At 49.7% G+C, this 14,573-nt stretch overlaps 2 non-coding genes across 2 annotated transcripts; both read right to left on the bottom strand.

The window, feature by feature from the left end:
- Positions 1–3,427: 3,427 nt before the first annotated feature.
- On the bottom strand, positions 3,428–3,500 carry Trnav-aac. The gene has a single exon. It is a non-coding gene; the product is annotated as a tRNA-Val (tRNA).
- Positions 3,501–10,809: 7,309 nt separating this feature from the next.
- Trnav-uac lies at positions 10,810–10,882 on the bottom strand. Its single transcript has one exon. It is a non-coding gene; the product is annotated as a tRNA-Val (tRNA).
- Between the last annotated feature and the right edge of the window lie 3,691 nt (positions 10,883–14,573).

Here is a 14,573-nt window from a genome sequence, read left to right as displayed (position 1 = left end):
ACAGCAAGTGTGGCATAGTCGTGGTCTGTGGAAACTCAATGTCGCTCACCTGACCTCCTCAGACTGTCGCCGTATGGTCGAAGAAGCGTGGGCACGCTGCCACTATCGTCGAGAAGCCTATGACTCCACTTTATCATGGTGGCTCTCCTGTGCAAAGCCGACCCTCAGGAAGACTCTGATGAGTTATGGGAAGGAATTAAAGGCGTGGCAAACTAATACCCTGCACTTCTACTACACCATTCTACGTGACTGTACGACGATGCCTTTCTCGCCAGCCTGGCAGTCGATGGTCCATCGCACGAAGGCGCAGATCTCCTTGATCATGCGGCGTAACTTGGAAGGCACTGTAGTCCGTTCTCGAGCTTCTATCGAATCCCTCAAGAACGTCCGTCGATGTACCACCTCCTTCAGGAAAGACAACGACGACGACGAGCTCTGATCCAAGTCCTCACTGATGTGGAAGGGCGCCGGCACGACACCCAACAAAGCATCGGTCGTGCTCTCCATTCTCATTTTGCCGGGCCATACGCAGCCGTACCGCATTCTGCAGCACTGATCACAGAAGTCACTCAGCTTACTACGAACACTCTTCCGGAGGATGCAGTGCATGACCTCCAAGACGACGTAACCACAGATGAAGTCGTAGACGCTATCAAGGCGGGTTCCGATAACAGATCTCCTGGACCTGACGGTATACCCATCGAATTTTATAAAAGTTTTCACTATTTGTTGGCTTCCACGTGGACGGCAATCGCACAAGAGCTGATGTCACCGATGACAGTGGTCCCGAGCGCCTTTCTAGAAGGAATTATTATCCCCGTACATAAACCGCGCGGGTTATCGAGGGTCCAGGACTATCGACCAATTACTTTGCTCAACAGCGACATGAAAATATTCACACGGCTACTGGCATCGCGACTCAAGAAGGTCGCACGTTACGTCACATCCTGCGACCAGACTTCCCTAGGAGGCGACAACAACATCCGTACGGCCCTTTACCGTTACAGAGACATGATAGCATTAGCGCATCATCAGCGTCTCCCTGGCGCCTTGGCTTCACTGGACTTTAGCCAGGCTTTCGACCGTGTTGACCACTTCTATTTACGGACAGTTCTTCAGCATATGGGTTTTCCTGGCGGTATTGTCACAGTGGTTATGCGCCTGTTGAGTAGTGCAACCTCTAAAATCATGTACAATGGTCATCTTACACCGTCCCTGGTCATTGCACGATCTGTACGACAAGGATGCCCTCTTTCCACGATTTTGTATGCTTTCGCCTTGGAACCCCTGCTCCAGGGCATGCGCCAACGTTTGGAGGGCATGGCTGTGCAAGGCCACCGTTTTTGTTGTACAGCCTACGCAGACGACATAGTACTATATCTGCGCAGTGAAGATGAAGTACGAGCAGCACTGACATGGGTGGCGACTTACGGCGAAGCGTCGGGGAGCTGCCTCAACGTGTCAAAATCCAATGTCCTGCTCATTGGTGAGGGCTTGCCGGAGAGATGCGCTGCCTCCCTTAGTGTCGCCGCCACCATACGGTGTCTTGGACTTGATTTCACAGCAGACCTGCGCCGCTCAGCGACTATCAATGGTAGACGCTTGCTACAGACAATCAGAGCAAATCTCGCAAATCACTGACTACGAGCTCTCGACGTTATCCAACGCGCGCAATACGTGAACATGTATCATGCTTCCCGTATACCACACGTGGCTCAAGTACTACCAGTCCCAAATCTCCTGGCGCGACGACTGTTGATGGCTTTCGGTTCCTTCGTCAGCTCGGGGATGTTATTCAAGGTGCAGTATGAATCCCTTGCACTGTCACGAGATCTTGGCGGGATGGGACTCATCCACGTGCCGACTCGTGTCAAGGCACTATACGTCAGCTCCCAACTAAAACTTTGGCATCGTTGTCCGCAGAGCCTTACTAGCCTCCTGCTTCACAACTTTGCACCGGCCTCCTTGTCCGCCCCAGTACTGGTATCGACCATTCCAACCCCCTTTTATCACATCCAACGATTTTTCCTGGAGTTCAGTTATATCTACCGGTCCTTACCACTTACACGTTTGTACCTCACGAAAACAGTCTCCGAATTGTTACAACAGTGCCGCCCGTCCAACCCCATCGAACGTAAGTATCCACAGTACGTGTGGCGACACATATGGAAGGCGATCCATGCGCGTTTTCTCGAATCAGACGTTCAATCAGCGTGGTACATCACCGTGAATGGCAAACAAGTTAACCGAGATCGTCTGCACCGCATCCATCTCGCCGATTCATCCCTCTGCACCCACTGTGGAGTAGATGACACGGATGTCCACCGGTTCCACTGTAGCACAGCGCTAGACGTCTGGACACTTGCGCGGCGAATTTTGGCGTTTCTTACTCGCCAGACACCGGCTCAGATCGACGTCCACATGCTTTTGTGTCCCGATAAGACTTTCTACCCCTCCGCCAAAACTAGCTCTGTGAACTGGATCTGTGGCCACACGATCCGCTATCTTTTTACTTCTGGCGACAAGTCTATGCTAGGATATTGGACTCATCTCAACGAACGACACTGCGTCCTGATACGCAACCCACGCTATAAACAATATTTTTCCAATTTCTTACGGATCACTTTCGATGACCCACCTAGTAGCTGGAACGTCCAAGCCCTGAGAAGCTGAAAACTGTATAAACCGAACCGAGCTGAATAGATCTGCTACCCAGAACCCACGCTTACGCCATGAGAAGACACGTTTGGACGAGCTGGCATGCTGTAGGCGGATATACTTCAGGAGCTCCTGTAAGAACTGGACTTTAACTACAAGTCGCACGACGACTTAGAAAGCTTTTCCTTATTTATTCCTCATAAATTGTTCTTAAAGGAAAAAGAAATTTGATTTTGGCTTTGAGAAACTTTTTTTTGTTCCAAAAGATTGCTTCTTCGTCAACAAGACGAAGGAGACTCATTTTTGTTTACTGGAAGGAGAAACCAGTATAATTGGAGTCTTTGTTTTCTTTTGAAAAAAAAATCCTTATTTATTCCTCACAATTTGTTCTTAAAGGAAAAAGAAATTTGAGTTTGGCTTTGAAAAAAAAAATTTTTTTTTGTTCCAAAAGATTGCTTCTTCGCCAAAAAGAAGAAGGAGACTAAAAAAAAAAAAAGGGGTATGGTTCCTGCTTCGGGTGCAGGAGGTCCCGGGTTCAAATCCCGGACGAGTCCTTGCGTTTTGTACAAACGTGTGGCAACTACCGGCATGCCGGCGGCTGTTCCGCGCATTTCCAGCCCTCCAGGTAAGCACAAAAACCAAGTAACCGGTTCTGAAAGTGTCATGTATCATTTGAGCCATCTGCACCCTGGTGGTGGGACGTTTGAAATTGATTTAAATGGTCACAGTAGAGATTGAAGCAAGTGTCTTGTTGAGTGCGACGAAAAGGTGTTTCCGCCCGGAATCGAACCGGGGACCTTCTGCGTGTTAGGCAGACGTGATAACCGCTACACCACGGAAACTGCTACGCTCTGTGCTCCACATCTGACACAACTTGTAGGACGATCCCAACGTTGGCGTAAAAACCACTTTGCGGAAACGCACAATGCAGGTATTTGGCATTCGTATGCAACAATCGACAGCACCCTTGCCTGTCTGAATGCCATGACGAATAAGAGCCCAAGAAGTCGTCGGAAATGCTCGCGGCCGAGTCCTCAGTAGCACCAGCCACTCCCTCTCTCCGTACGAGGTACCGTCAATTCGCGCAGTCGCTATTGCAAATGATGTCACCAAAAGCAATCACCTCGTTAGCGGCAAGGGGGCTGGGCTCAGCGGCAGCTCCACATCGAGGCACCAGTAGCCCCGGGAGGCCACCGCCAGCGCGCCGGCGCCCGGACCCGTGACCCTTAATGACGCTGCAGTCGATGTACTTCTTAATATCGATTTTGGAAGAAGGAAACCTTTTACTGATGATCTGGAAACGCAAATTTAGAATAAGTAGAACATTATATAAAATCTGTTGTGAGGTCGAGCGATACCCACGCCTCGCTCTTCCCAGATTATCGTCGCTGCACGGAATGATTGTTAATGCACCGACGGCTTCACAGTTCGTCTTCTCGAAGTTTTGATTTTGCGGTACATTCCGCAATCTTTTCGTTATGAGTCGTCTGTTTCGGTTTCCCGATGTAGTTTTGCTCATTGCTCTCGACTTCTCTTAACCCCGAGCCACCGCTAGCCGAAAATTTCGCACTGCTATCTGGTCAATCTGCAGAGCTCGATGAGGGCATCGCGGTCGTTCCTGAGCTGATGAAACGATCGAATCTGTAGTTGTTCCCAGCTCTCTCCCACAACAACGGCCTCCCAGACACTTGGATTGTGGGAGTACGCCACTACCCCCAGCCGGAGAACTGCATTTGAAAGCAGAATAACATGACCTACACGTAACTCCGATTTCTGTGTCTGACCTACTTTTAATGATACTGTCGTCGATTTACTTACTACTATCGCTGCTGGACGAAGCAGATCAGGTGAAAACCACACAGTATTCTTGTAACGAAGAGTTAATGGAAATTTAGGTAAAACAATATGAAAAAAGTTGTGTGGTACAGCGACACGTACAGTTGGCTCTTCCTAGATGATCATTGCTGCACGGAATAATTCGTAAGGCACCGACGCCTTCAGGAGTCGTCTTCTGGAAGTTTTGCTTGCAGTATATTCCGCAATCTTTTCGTTATGAGTTGGTGTTTCGGATTCCCGATGTTCTTTTGTTTAGTGCATTTGCCTTCCCTTGACACTGAGAAACCACATGACGAAAGTGAAACACCACCGTCTGTTCATCTGCAGAGCGCGATGAAATTATTCACTCTATATTCATTGCCTTTAATATTCTTCCCATCAGTGGTGACTGCTTGGGATTAGCTTCATTGTTAATGGCAGGTGGCTCGTTGGTCTAGGGGTTCAGTCTGCCGCCGGCAGTGCTGCGAGGCGGTCACGCGCCCAGAGCGCTGCGGGCGAGGCGCGCACGGTGTGTTTGTGTTTACTTCGGCCGCTGTAAGTGCCGTTTTCCCTTCTAGACTACCATGGCGCACAACTATCGGGAGAAGACATTACGTTTCAACTTTTGTTCCGATTTCGCCCGACCCAAGGCCCTGGAGGTAGAACGATTTATTCGCGATGAAGTTAAAATACCACCAACGGATCTAATTGGTATCCACTTGTCCATAGTTAGCAGTACCGTCTACGTCAAAATGATCAATGATGCGGCGTGCAACAAGGTGCTTCAAGAGGCAAAACGTGGACTGCGCTTCTGTCATTCCGACGGCAACGTCGGACCCGTTACCGTCGATCACGCAGGTCTCGGCACACGGACGATAAGGATCTTCGAACTGCCGTTCGAACTACCTGCAGGCGTCGTCATCGAGGCGCTCCGTCCCTATGGCAACGTTCTGGAACATGTTGCCGAACGATGGGTCAAATTTCAGACCTATCCAGTTTTAAACGGTGTTAGACAGGTCCGCATCGAGTTGCAGAAACACGTGCCTTCCTATCTACGTATCGGAGGCTGCCGTGCCATTATAATGTACGATGGCCAACCTCGGACCTGTTCCGGTTGCGGGAAGGAAGGTCACCTACGGTCTGAATGCATTCAACGACGTGTCGCGCAGCTCCCGTTGTCGGAAGCGTCCGTCACACCCATGATGACCGCCCTCCCGGTCACTTACGCAGCGGCTCTCGCCACGTCTACAGTTTCGTCCAGTCCGTTGCCCGGTCCTTCCGATTGACACGTCCCACCGTCCCAGTCACCTATGGACGGTGCGGACGTCCCACCTGACAACCTTGCCGCCGAACAGGCTCCCGCACCGGACGCTGAGGAGAACAGTACTTCTTCACAACACCTGTTTGACAATTTCATTGTACCCACCGACGCCTTCGAACCAGGTCGACGCTCCTCCTTGCCGTCGTCCGACACCGAGGAACACGTGCGCAAACAACGCTCGCCACGTAGGCGCAAACGCCGTCGCCGTTCATCCACGGGCTCTCAAAGCGTCGCCACCCGCGACGACGAAGACGACACCCAATCAGCCGACATTTCCACACAGAGGTCGGCGGACAACTTTCACGATGAACGAGACGTTTCGCAGGACGGGACCACTATGGAGGTCGCCACGCACAATGTAACGATCGGTGCGCCGGCTGAGACGCCTGTCTCCCCGCTGACAACTCCAGATCTCTCTCACCACGACGCAATTCCCATGGACATTGGACAGACCCACGGCACAGGAGCATGGGCCGACGACATTGACGAAGATACGCCCCCTCCTCCGGATGAGTTGCCTCCGCCGGACAAGGCTGCCTGTTAACATCAAAAGCGAGGCACTGCAACTGATGGGACGGGACTTCCTGTCGGTGCCCTCCACTTACTTCCCTTGGTGATGGTAGATGTGCGTCCACCACCACTGAAACAAACGTACCGGTTTGCCACACTGAACATCAACATGATCGGCACTGCACCCAAGCTGCAACTCCTATGTGACATGCTTCGGGCTCTGACGTCGACGTCGCCCTTCTTCAGGAAGTACGCGTTGCCACACTACCACCAGTCTACGGCTACGACTCATACACGTCCACATGTGATCAATCAGGGCGTGGAGTGGCTTTCTACATACGCGAAGGAATCCCACTCAAGGACACGACAATCCTTCCCTGTGGAAGAGGCATGGCTGTTGCCATCTTCGACACGCGCGTCATCAATAACTACGCTCCGTCTGGCTCCGCGAACCGTCGGCAGCGGTCCACTTTCTTCGGACATGACGTGGCGCCCCTGTTTTCTGGACGCTATGATCACCTTATCATGGGAGGCGATTTCAACTGTGTCCTCCATCCGCAGGACCAAATGCCTGGTTATTCGCCATGCCCGGCGATGCTCACCTTAATCGAAGATTTTCATCTAGTGGACGTTTGAGAGAAAATTCATGGCAATACCCCCGGTTTTACCCATTATACAGCAAATTCTGCGAGCAGACTGGACCGGTTTTATGTCTCTGCCCACCTTGGCAATGAAGTCGCCCAAGCTGAACGATGGCCCCTTGCATTTTCGGACCACTGCGCCGTCATTTGCTCCCTAGCTCTGCCACCTCAGTCAGTGTGGCGCAGCAGAGGTTACTGGAAGCTTAATACCTCCCTCCTTAATGATCCACACTGCCGACAATGTATTGCCTCTACATGGGCGTCTTGCGAAAGACGCCTTCCGCAGTACATATCCACGTTCCACTGGTGGCTCAAATGTGTCAAACCTGCAATCAGAAAGGCCTTCATACAATGTAGCAAGGAAGCAGCAGCATGGCATCGAGACACCACAAATTTTCACTACGCCGTCCTCCGTGAGCTCTATGCACTCCCTCCATCACCTGACACCCATAGGCAACGACAACGTACTAAAGCTCGTCTCCTCTCTCTTCAACGTGCACGACTGCATGGTGTCGTGGTGCGTTCCCGACAACAAGACCTCCTCCACGACGAAACCCCATCCACAATCCATGCCGCATCCGACCATAGTCGTCGACGTCGACTTTTCGTCCCCAACATCACGACCTCCGACGGTGTTCACCACGCAACACAGGCGGCAGTGGTGTCTGCCTTTGCTGAACATTAACGCCAATTTTATGATGATGAATCGACGCCCATTCCTGATGATCTCCGTCCTTCCCCTGATCGGACCCTCACCGTAGCGGAGTCAACGTCCATGATGTCTGCAATCACCGCAGAAGAGGTGGAAGATGCGATCAACAAAGGGGCCAAGAACAAATCACCCGGACCAGATGGTCTCCCGGTGGAGTTTTACCGGGCGTTCACCAAGTTAATGCTTCCTCGCTGGACGGAAATGATTCAGGAACTCTTTACTCCGTCCTTCCCAATTCCACCTGAATTCGTCACTGGCATTCTTCTACCTGTGCCTAAACCGAGGGGAGGGTCTCATGTCTCTGCATATCGCCCCCTTACACTACTGAATGCAGACTATAAAATCTATGCACGCCTCTTAGCAGCGCGCATACGCACCGTCTTGCCTACTTTCCTTTCACCTGAGCAGACTGCACGTGGTTGTGGGGCCACCTTACAAACAGCCCTAGGAGAATGCCGTGACCTCATTGCACTGGCGTCGGTTTGTCGCCTTCGTACAGCACTGGTATCCGTCGATTTCACGAGCGCCTTTGATCGCGTTCGACACCCATTCCTCCCCATGGTGGCGACACGTATGGGGTTCCCATTACCTTTTGTCGATGCCATTCGCCGGTTACTACTTCCCGCGGTCTCGATGGTACAAGTCAATGGGAGGCTTGTAGGACCGATTCCTATACGCCACTCTGTGCGTCAAGGATGCCCTATGTCTACTTTACTATATGCCATTCCACTTGAGCCCCTCATCACTGGACTTACCTCTAGACTGCAGGGCCTCACTTTGCGTGACTACACCTTTCACTGTAGGGCTTATGCGGACGATCCCCTCTTTCTCACCTGCTCCTCCACGGAACTCAATGACACCATCCAATGGATCCACCAGTATGGACGTCTTTCTGGTAGCATTCTTAATGTCCGTAAATCGACTATGATGCACATTGGGCACGGCCTCCCGGCTATGGTGCCGACCCCACTCCCAGTCAGTGCCACCCTTCGTTACTTGGGTATCGAATTTACGAGATCCACACACCGCACAGTGGCCCTGGCTTACCGGCGGCTTTTGCAGTCGATTCGGCACCATGTCCGCGGTCAAGTGCACCGTAACTTAAACCAACTCCAGCGTGTGTCCTATGTCAGCATGCGTGTCGCCCCTAAACTGGTACACGTCGCCCAGATCCTCCCAATGCCGTTACTCCTTGGCCGCCGCATCCAATGAGCCTTTGGATATTTCGTATCAGCAGGGGCACTTTTCAAAGTCCGCTACAACACTCTAACACTGCCTCCTGCAAAAGGTGACCTCGGACTCGTCAACGTGCGGGCACGATCTCCCGCACTCTTTGTCCACACTCTGTTGCGACACTGGCAGGGGCCGGTCCCGTCCTTAACACGCAGTCTCTTAGATATCCTCCGACCAGCTTCTCTCGATCCACCGATCAATGTGGCACCTATTTCTCCATTATTGTACCACGTCGCCAATTGTTTCATAGAACTCAGCTACGTTCGGCCGATCTTCCAGTCACCCCTCCTCCCCGTACAAAAGATTATTATCGTTTGTTTATGCTGTCCAACCCTTGCGACCCCCATGGTGCTACAGCATCCTGACATTCACTGGCGCACGGTTTGGGAGTGTGTGCATGCACTCTTTTTACCGTCGTCTGTGTCTGCACTCTGGTATATTTTAGTCTGTGGAAAATTCCCGACTAATAGTCGACTTTATCGCATAGGACTGGCCACCTCTCCACTCTGCCCAGACTGTCAGATCCAAGACACCGACGAGCACCGTCTTACGTGCCCCCTGAAACAAAACGTATGGCTGCTCATCCAACGAATCATGGGCTTTTACCTCCGTGCCCCGCCAACGACGGTAACCCCGGATTTCCTGTTGTTGCCTCAGACATTTCACTACCCTCTTGCTAAGCACCACGCCCTCATCTGGTTTCGAGGGCAGGCTTTAGAATACCTCTTTCAGAGTGGTCCGCATACAGTCCTTGACTTCTGGTACAAAGTTCTGACCGCGGCATAGCACCCTCACCCGAAAACCATCTTACCGACAAACTTTTGCCGGTTATCTCCGCAGCGTCTTCCTTGACCCCCCTCAAAGTTGGGGTGTACCATGCCTACCTGTCACATGAGGCAACACCCTTATCCACGTTCTCATGCACCGACAAAAAAAAAAAAAAAGGGAAGAAGACAGAATATGTTATATTTTGTTGTATTTAATGTTTTTCTTTTTAATATTTTTTTGTTTAACTGACAGTCATTTGTGTATGTTTAAATGGTACCTTGAAGAACTCTTGCATAGTGAATATATATGTACTTTTAGTTTGTTCAATACAAATTTACAAATTATTAAAAAAAAAAGCGTGTTAGGTCAGAGAGATGGTTCGCCTCTGCAATAAAAAAACTGAGTGAAAGGATCAACAACGAACTTAAACGGTTATCATGTGACGTCCGCGACGATAAAAAAAACAAAAAAACAAAAAGGGAGGTATGATTCCTGCTTTGGGTGCAGGAGGTCCCGGGTTCAAATCCCGGACGAGCCCTATCGTTTTGACCGTGCTGAAGAATAGGTGGAGCTCACTCACGTTTGCAGCTCTGCAATGAAGAATAGATGCCTGCCGCAGCACGCTTTGTGTAGCACTACGGTGATGAAGGGACCGTTTCATATGGCAATAATCTGACACCAGTAAATTACATAGGTCGATTGCTGTAGAAGAGCCGACAGGAATCTTGCATGCAACGGAAAACACAGGTTGTCTTTGCAGAACATGTGCACCGTGAGTGGAGGCGAACCTCATCTGATTAGCGACGACGACAACCAAAGGGTGGGGTACAAGACTGAGCGTAGTTAAGAGTTTCTCACTATTAGTTACCTCCACACTTGAACAGAGCTGTGACAAGACGAGTGCAGTGAGCTCAGGAAAGCCAGTATGAAGCGCACTTGAAGTAGTCCTGAAGAAATGGATTATAAATTTTGCCGGCCAGAAAGGAGCTACGATCGTTCTGAGTTACTGAATACTGGTGCACTATGTGAGCAAGAGCATTTGACAGTAAAATGACGCGATATCCGTGTAGCACACGACATTTATTATCCCTGCATACGCAGACGTGACGTTATCTCGGAAATGGAATCCGAAAAGGGGTTTAAAAAAGTCGTGTTTCCGCCCGGGATCGAACCGAGGACCTTCTGCGTGTAAAGCAGACGTGATAACCGCTACACCACGGAAACGACGGTTCGTCCGATGTGCCACCTGGACACTCGTAATAGCAACAGTTTTTTTCTGTATTAGCAAGGGCATTGGCTACGAGCTCCCTCCGATTCGTGTGGTTCCTATAGTAAAAGACGTCGATGAAAACAATCCAACCGCGACAGACAGGGAGAACGCTGGCTGAGCTGCAGCCCTACATGGTGAGACCATCAACGGTGGCGTCATTCACATGCAGTGCGTGTTCGGAACGAACAGGCTCTTTGGTCTAGGGGTATTACTTGGATTTGCAAGATCACGTTGGCAATCGTCTTTTTTGGGTTCGACAAGGCATTTCATAGGACTAACCACGGATTTCTGTTCAGAACGCTGGAAAAACTGGGTTTCAACCAGCATTTCGTACAGATAATAAGGCACTGTATTTGCAATACGTCTTCCCGCGTGATATTCAACGGCCAGTTAACAGCCCCTGTACCCATTCAACAAGGTTTGCGACAAGGGTGCCCGCTTGCTACGACTCTTTTCGCCATTGCTATAGAGCCACTACTGAAGACGTTTTGCGTCACCTTACCGGGTCTTCAAACGCTGAATACAAAGACCGTCTGTCATGCCTATGCGGACGATATCAGCGTCCTTATCAACAACGACGAAGAGTTCGATACCGTGCGACGGCTTGTCCACCGGTATGCCAGCGCCTGCGGTGCACGCCTTAACGAACGGAAATCCAAAGTCTTGCATTTAGGTCCGCAGGCTCGCTTCGCGAACACCGTTTGGTTAGAGGCAACCAACCAGCTCAAGCACCTTGGTTTGATTCTCACTCCGAATGCACGGGAAATGGTGAGAGTGAATTGGGAACAGAAGCTCAACGTCCTTCGAGCTTTGATTCGAGAACACAATATGCGGTCTTTAGACAGGATTCAGAGAGCACATTTCGTCAATTATTATGTTCTCAGCAAGATTTACCATGTTGCCGCTGTTCTCCCTATTCCTACTGATATTGCAAACAGAATTTTAGCCCTTGCAGGCTGGTACATTTGGCGAGGTAATATTTTTAAAGTCGCTTTCAAGGCTACCGCTTTACCTCGGTATAAAGGTGGTCTAGCCCTTAAAGACGTTGAATTACAGTGCTTAGCGATTTTTCTAGCTCGAACATCAAAGATCTTACGATGTAGTCAGACAGGTCTTACAGCACGTCTATTCCAGCAGTTACGACCACCGGATATGACGCCACCGATAAATGTTGGACCTATCCATCCCGAGCTCGTTCATATTCGCCGATATTACGTGGATTCCAGCTATGTGCATCACCACCTGCAACCATTCAATGCTGCGGCTGTCTACAGTGTATTTACGAATCGGCAGCAGATTAACTCTATAGAAATGAAGTATCCTGGCACGAACTGGCGACAAATTTGGATGAATATCAGCACTCCTCTTCTTCGATCCCGAGTTCGTTCCGTGTGGTATGATGTTTTGAACGAGGTGATGCCCACGGGGGAGAAATTGTGTAAGATCAACTTACGGCCTACACCGACTTGCGACACATGTGGCCATTTGGAAACAGTGCAACACATATTATACTGCAGAGATCAGACGCAAATCTGGAATTGGACGAGAATGAAACTGGCTCTTATTAATAGAACGACGCCATCCGCAATAGATCTGCAAGATATATTCCACCTGGACTGGCAATTATTTCCGAAATCTAAAAATAATAGCTATACCTGGTTAATTGGACAGTACCTATATTATATGCTGACGACTAAAACGCCTACACTTTCTGATTTTCATATGTATCTTATTGCCGAATATTACGCGATCAAACGATTACGAAAGTATAAAGAAAAGTTTCAGAATTTTCTCACCGTTGCTTTGAATGATGGGAAGCTTTAAGTGTGCGAACCAATGGGTACGATCATTGCTTTTTTTATTTATTTCTTCTATTATCAGGGTATCTATTTGTCAGTTTTCAGGACTCCATTGCTTCATAGGTTGTACAATGTGTGCACCTAAGGTCAAAGAGAAGCAGCATGCAACAGGATGCCAAACTTGTGGAGCCAGTATTTATTTCTGGTTTTTTACGTTACCCAGAAGACAGGTATAGTTTAATTTGACGAAGTTTAACACAGACGAGGCAGTATTTCTTTCTCGATACCCATCTTTCCTCTATACGGACCTTTATTTTTCTATTTCTTATTTACGATGCTGAAAGAGAAACCTCTGATCTAGTTGTTTTTGTCTCCAGCATGTCAAGAAACAGACAATAGTACCCAGTTACTTTTAGTCAATAACTGCAAGAAAACAGCACGGCGGCAATCTCGGCGAACATACTCTCAACGCTAAGAGATGACAACTTAGAATCATGCCTTCAGGAAACTGAAACATTGGTGAATGCAGAACGACAAGGAAACGTCATGCCATTACTAAGTGAAGACGAGCTTGAGAGGTAGTGATCCTGAGATAAACCACCGAAAAAAAAGAAAAAAAAAATCAACTAATAAAGCGTAGAAGCTGGACGAAGAAGGCACAAAAAGGTGAGCGTATGGATGGGCTGTGTGGGGAGAAGGGAGGCCCAGAAGAAGAAGAAGAAGAAAAAAAAGGGGTATGATTCCTGCTTCGGGTGCAGGAGGTCCCGGGTTCAAATCCCGGACGAGCCCTTGCGTTTTGTACAACGGTGTGGTAACAAATCGCATGGCGGCGGCTGTTTCGCGCATTTCCAGGCCTCCAAGTCAGCGCTAAATCCGACAACCAGTTCTGAAACAGTTTTACGTTTCATTTGAGCCATGTGCACCCTGCTGGTGGAACGTTTGAAGTTGATTGAAATGCTCACAGTAGAGATCGTAGCAAGTGTATTGCTGAGTGCGACGAAAACGTGCTCCCGCTCGCAATCGAACCGGGCACCTTCTGCGTGTTAGGCAGACGTGATAACCGCTACATCACGGAAACTGCTACGCTCTGCCCTCCACATCTGATACAACTTGTAGGACGATCGCCATTGTGGCGTAAAAATCACTTTGCGGAAACGCACAATGCAGGTATTTCGCATTCGTGTGCAACAATCGACAGCACCCTAGCCTGCCTGAATGCCATGACGAATAAGAGCTCAAAAAGTCATCGGAAACGCTCGAGGGAGAGTCCTCAGCAGCATCTGCTGCTCTTTCTTTCCTTTCAAGATACCGTCGATTCGCGCAGTCGTTATTGCAAAAGATGTCACGAAAGGCAATCGCTTCGTTTTGCGGAAACGCACAATGCAGGTATTTCGCATTCGTGTGCAACAATCGACAGCACCCTAGCCTGCCTGAATGCCATGACGAATAAGAGCTCAAAAAGTCATCGGAAACGCTCGAGGGAGAGTCCTCAGCAGCATCTGCTGCTCTTTCTTTCCTTTCAAGATACCGTCGATTCGCGCAGTCGTTATTGCAAAAGATGTCACGAAAGGCAATCGCTTCGTTTTGCGGAAACGCACAATGCAGGTATTTCGCATTCGTGTGCAACAATCGACAGCACCCTAGCCTGCCTGAATGCCATGACGAATAAGAGCTCAAAAAGTCATCGGAAACGCTCGAGGGAGAGTCCTCAGCAGCATCTGCTGCTCTTTCTTTCCTTTCAAGATACCGTCGATTCGCGCAGTCGTTATTGCAAAAGATGTCACCAAAAGCAATCGCCTCGTTAGCGGCACGGCGCCTGGGCTGGGCGGCAGCTCTACATGGAGGC

The sequence above is a fragment of the Schistocerca americana genome, chromosome 2 (assembly GCF_021461395.2).
Source record: "Schistocerca americana isolate TAMUIC-IGC-003095 chromosome 2, iqSchAmer2.1, whole genome shotgun sequence".
NCBI lineage: Eukaryota > Metazoa > Arthropoda > Insecta > Orthoptera > Acrididae > Schistocerca > Schistocerca americana.
Note: the sequence above shows the minus strand (reverse complement) of the source record. Positions and strands in the feature narration are given on the sequence as shown.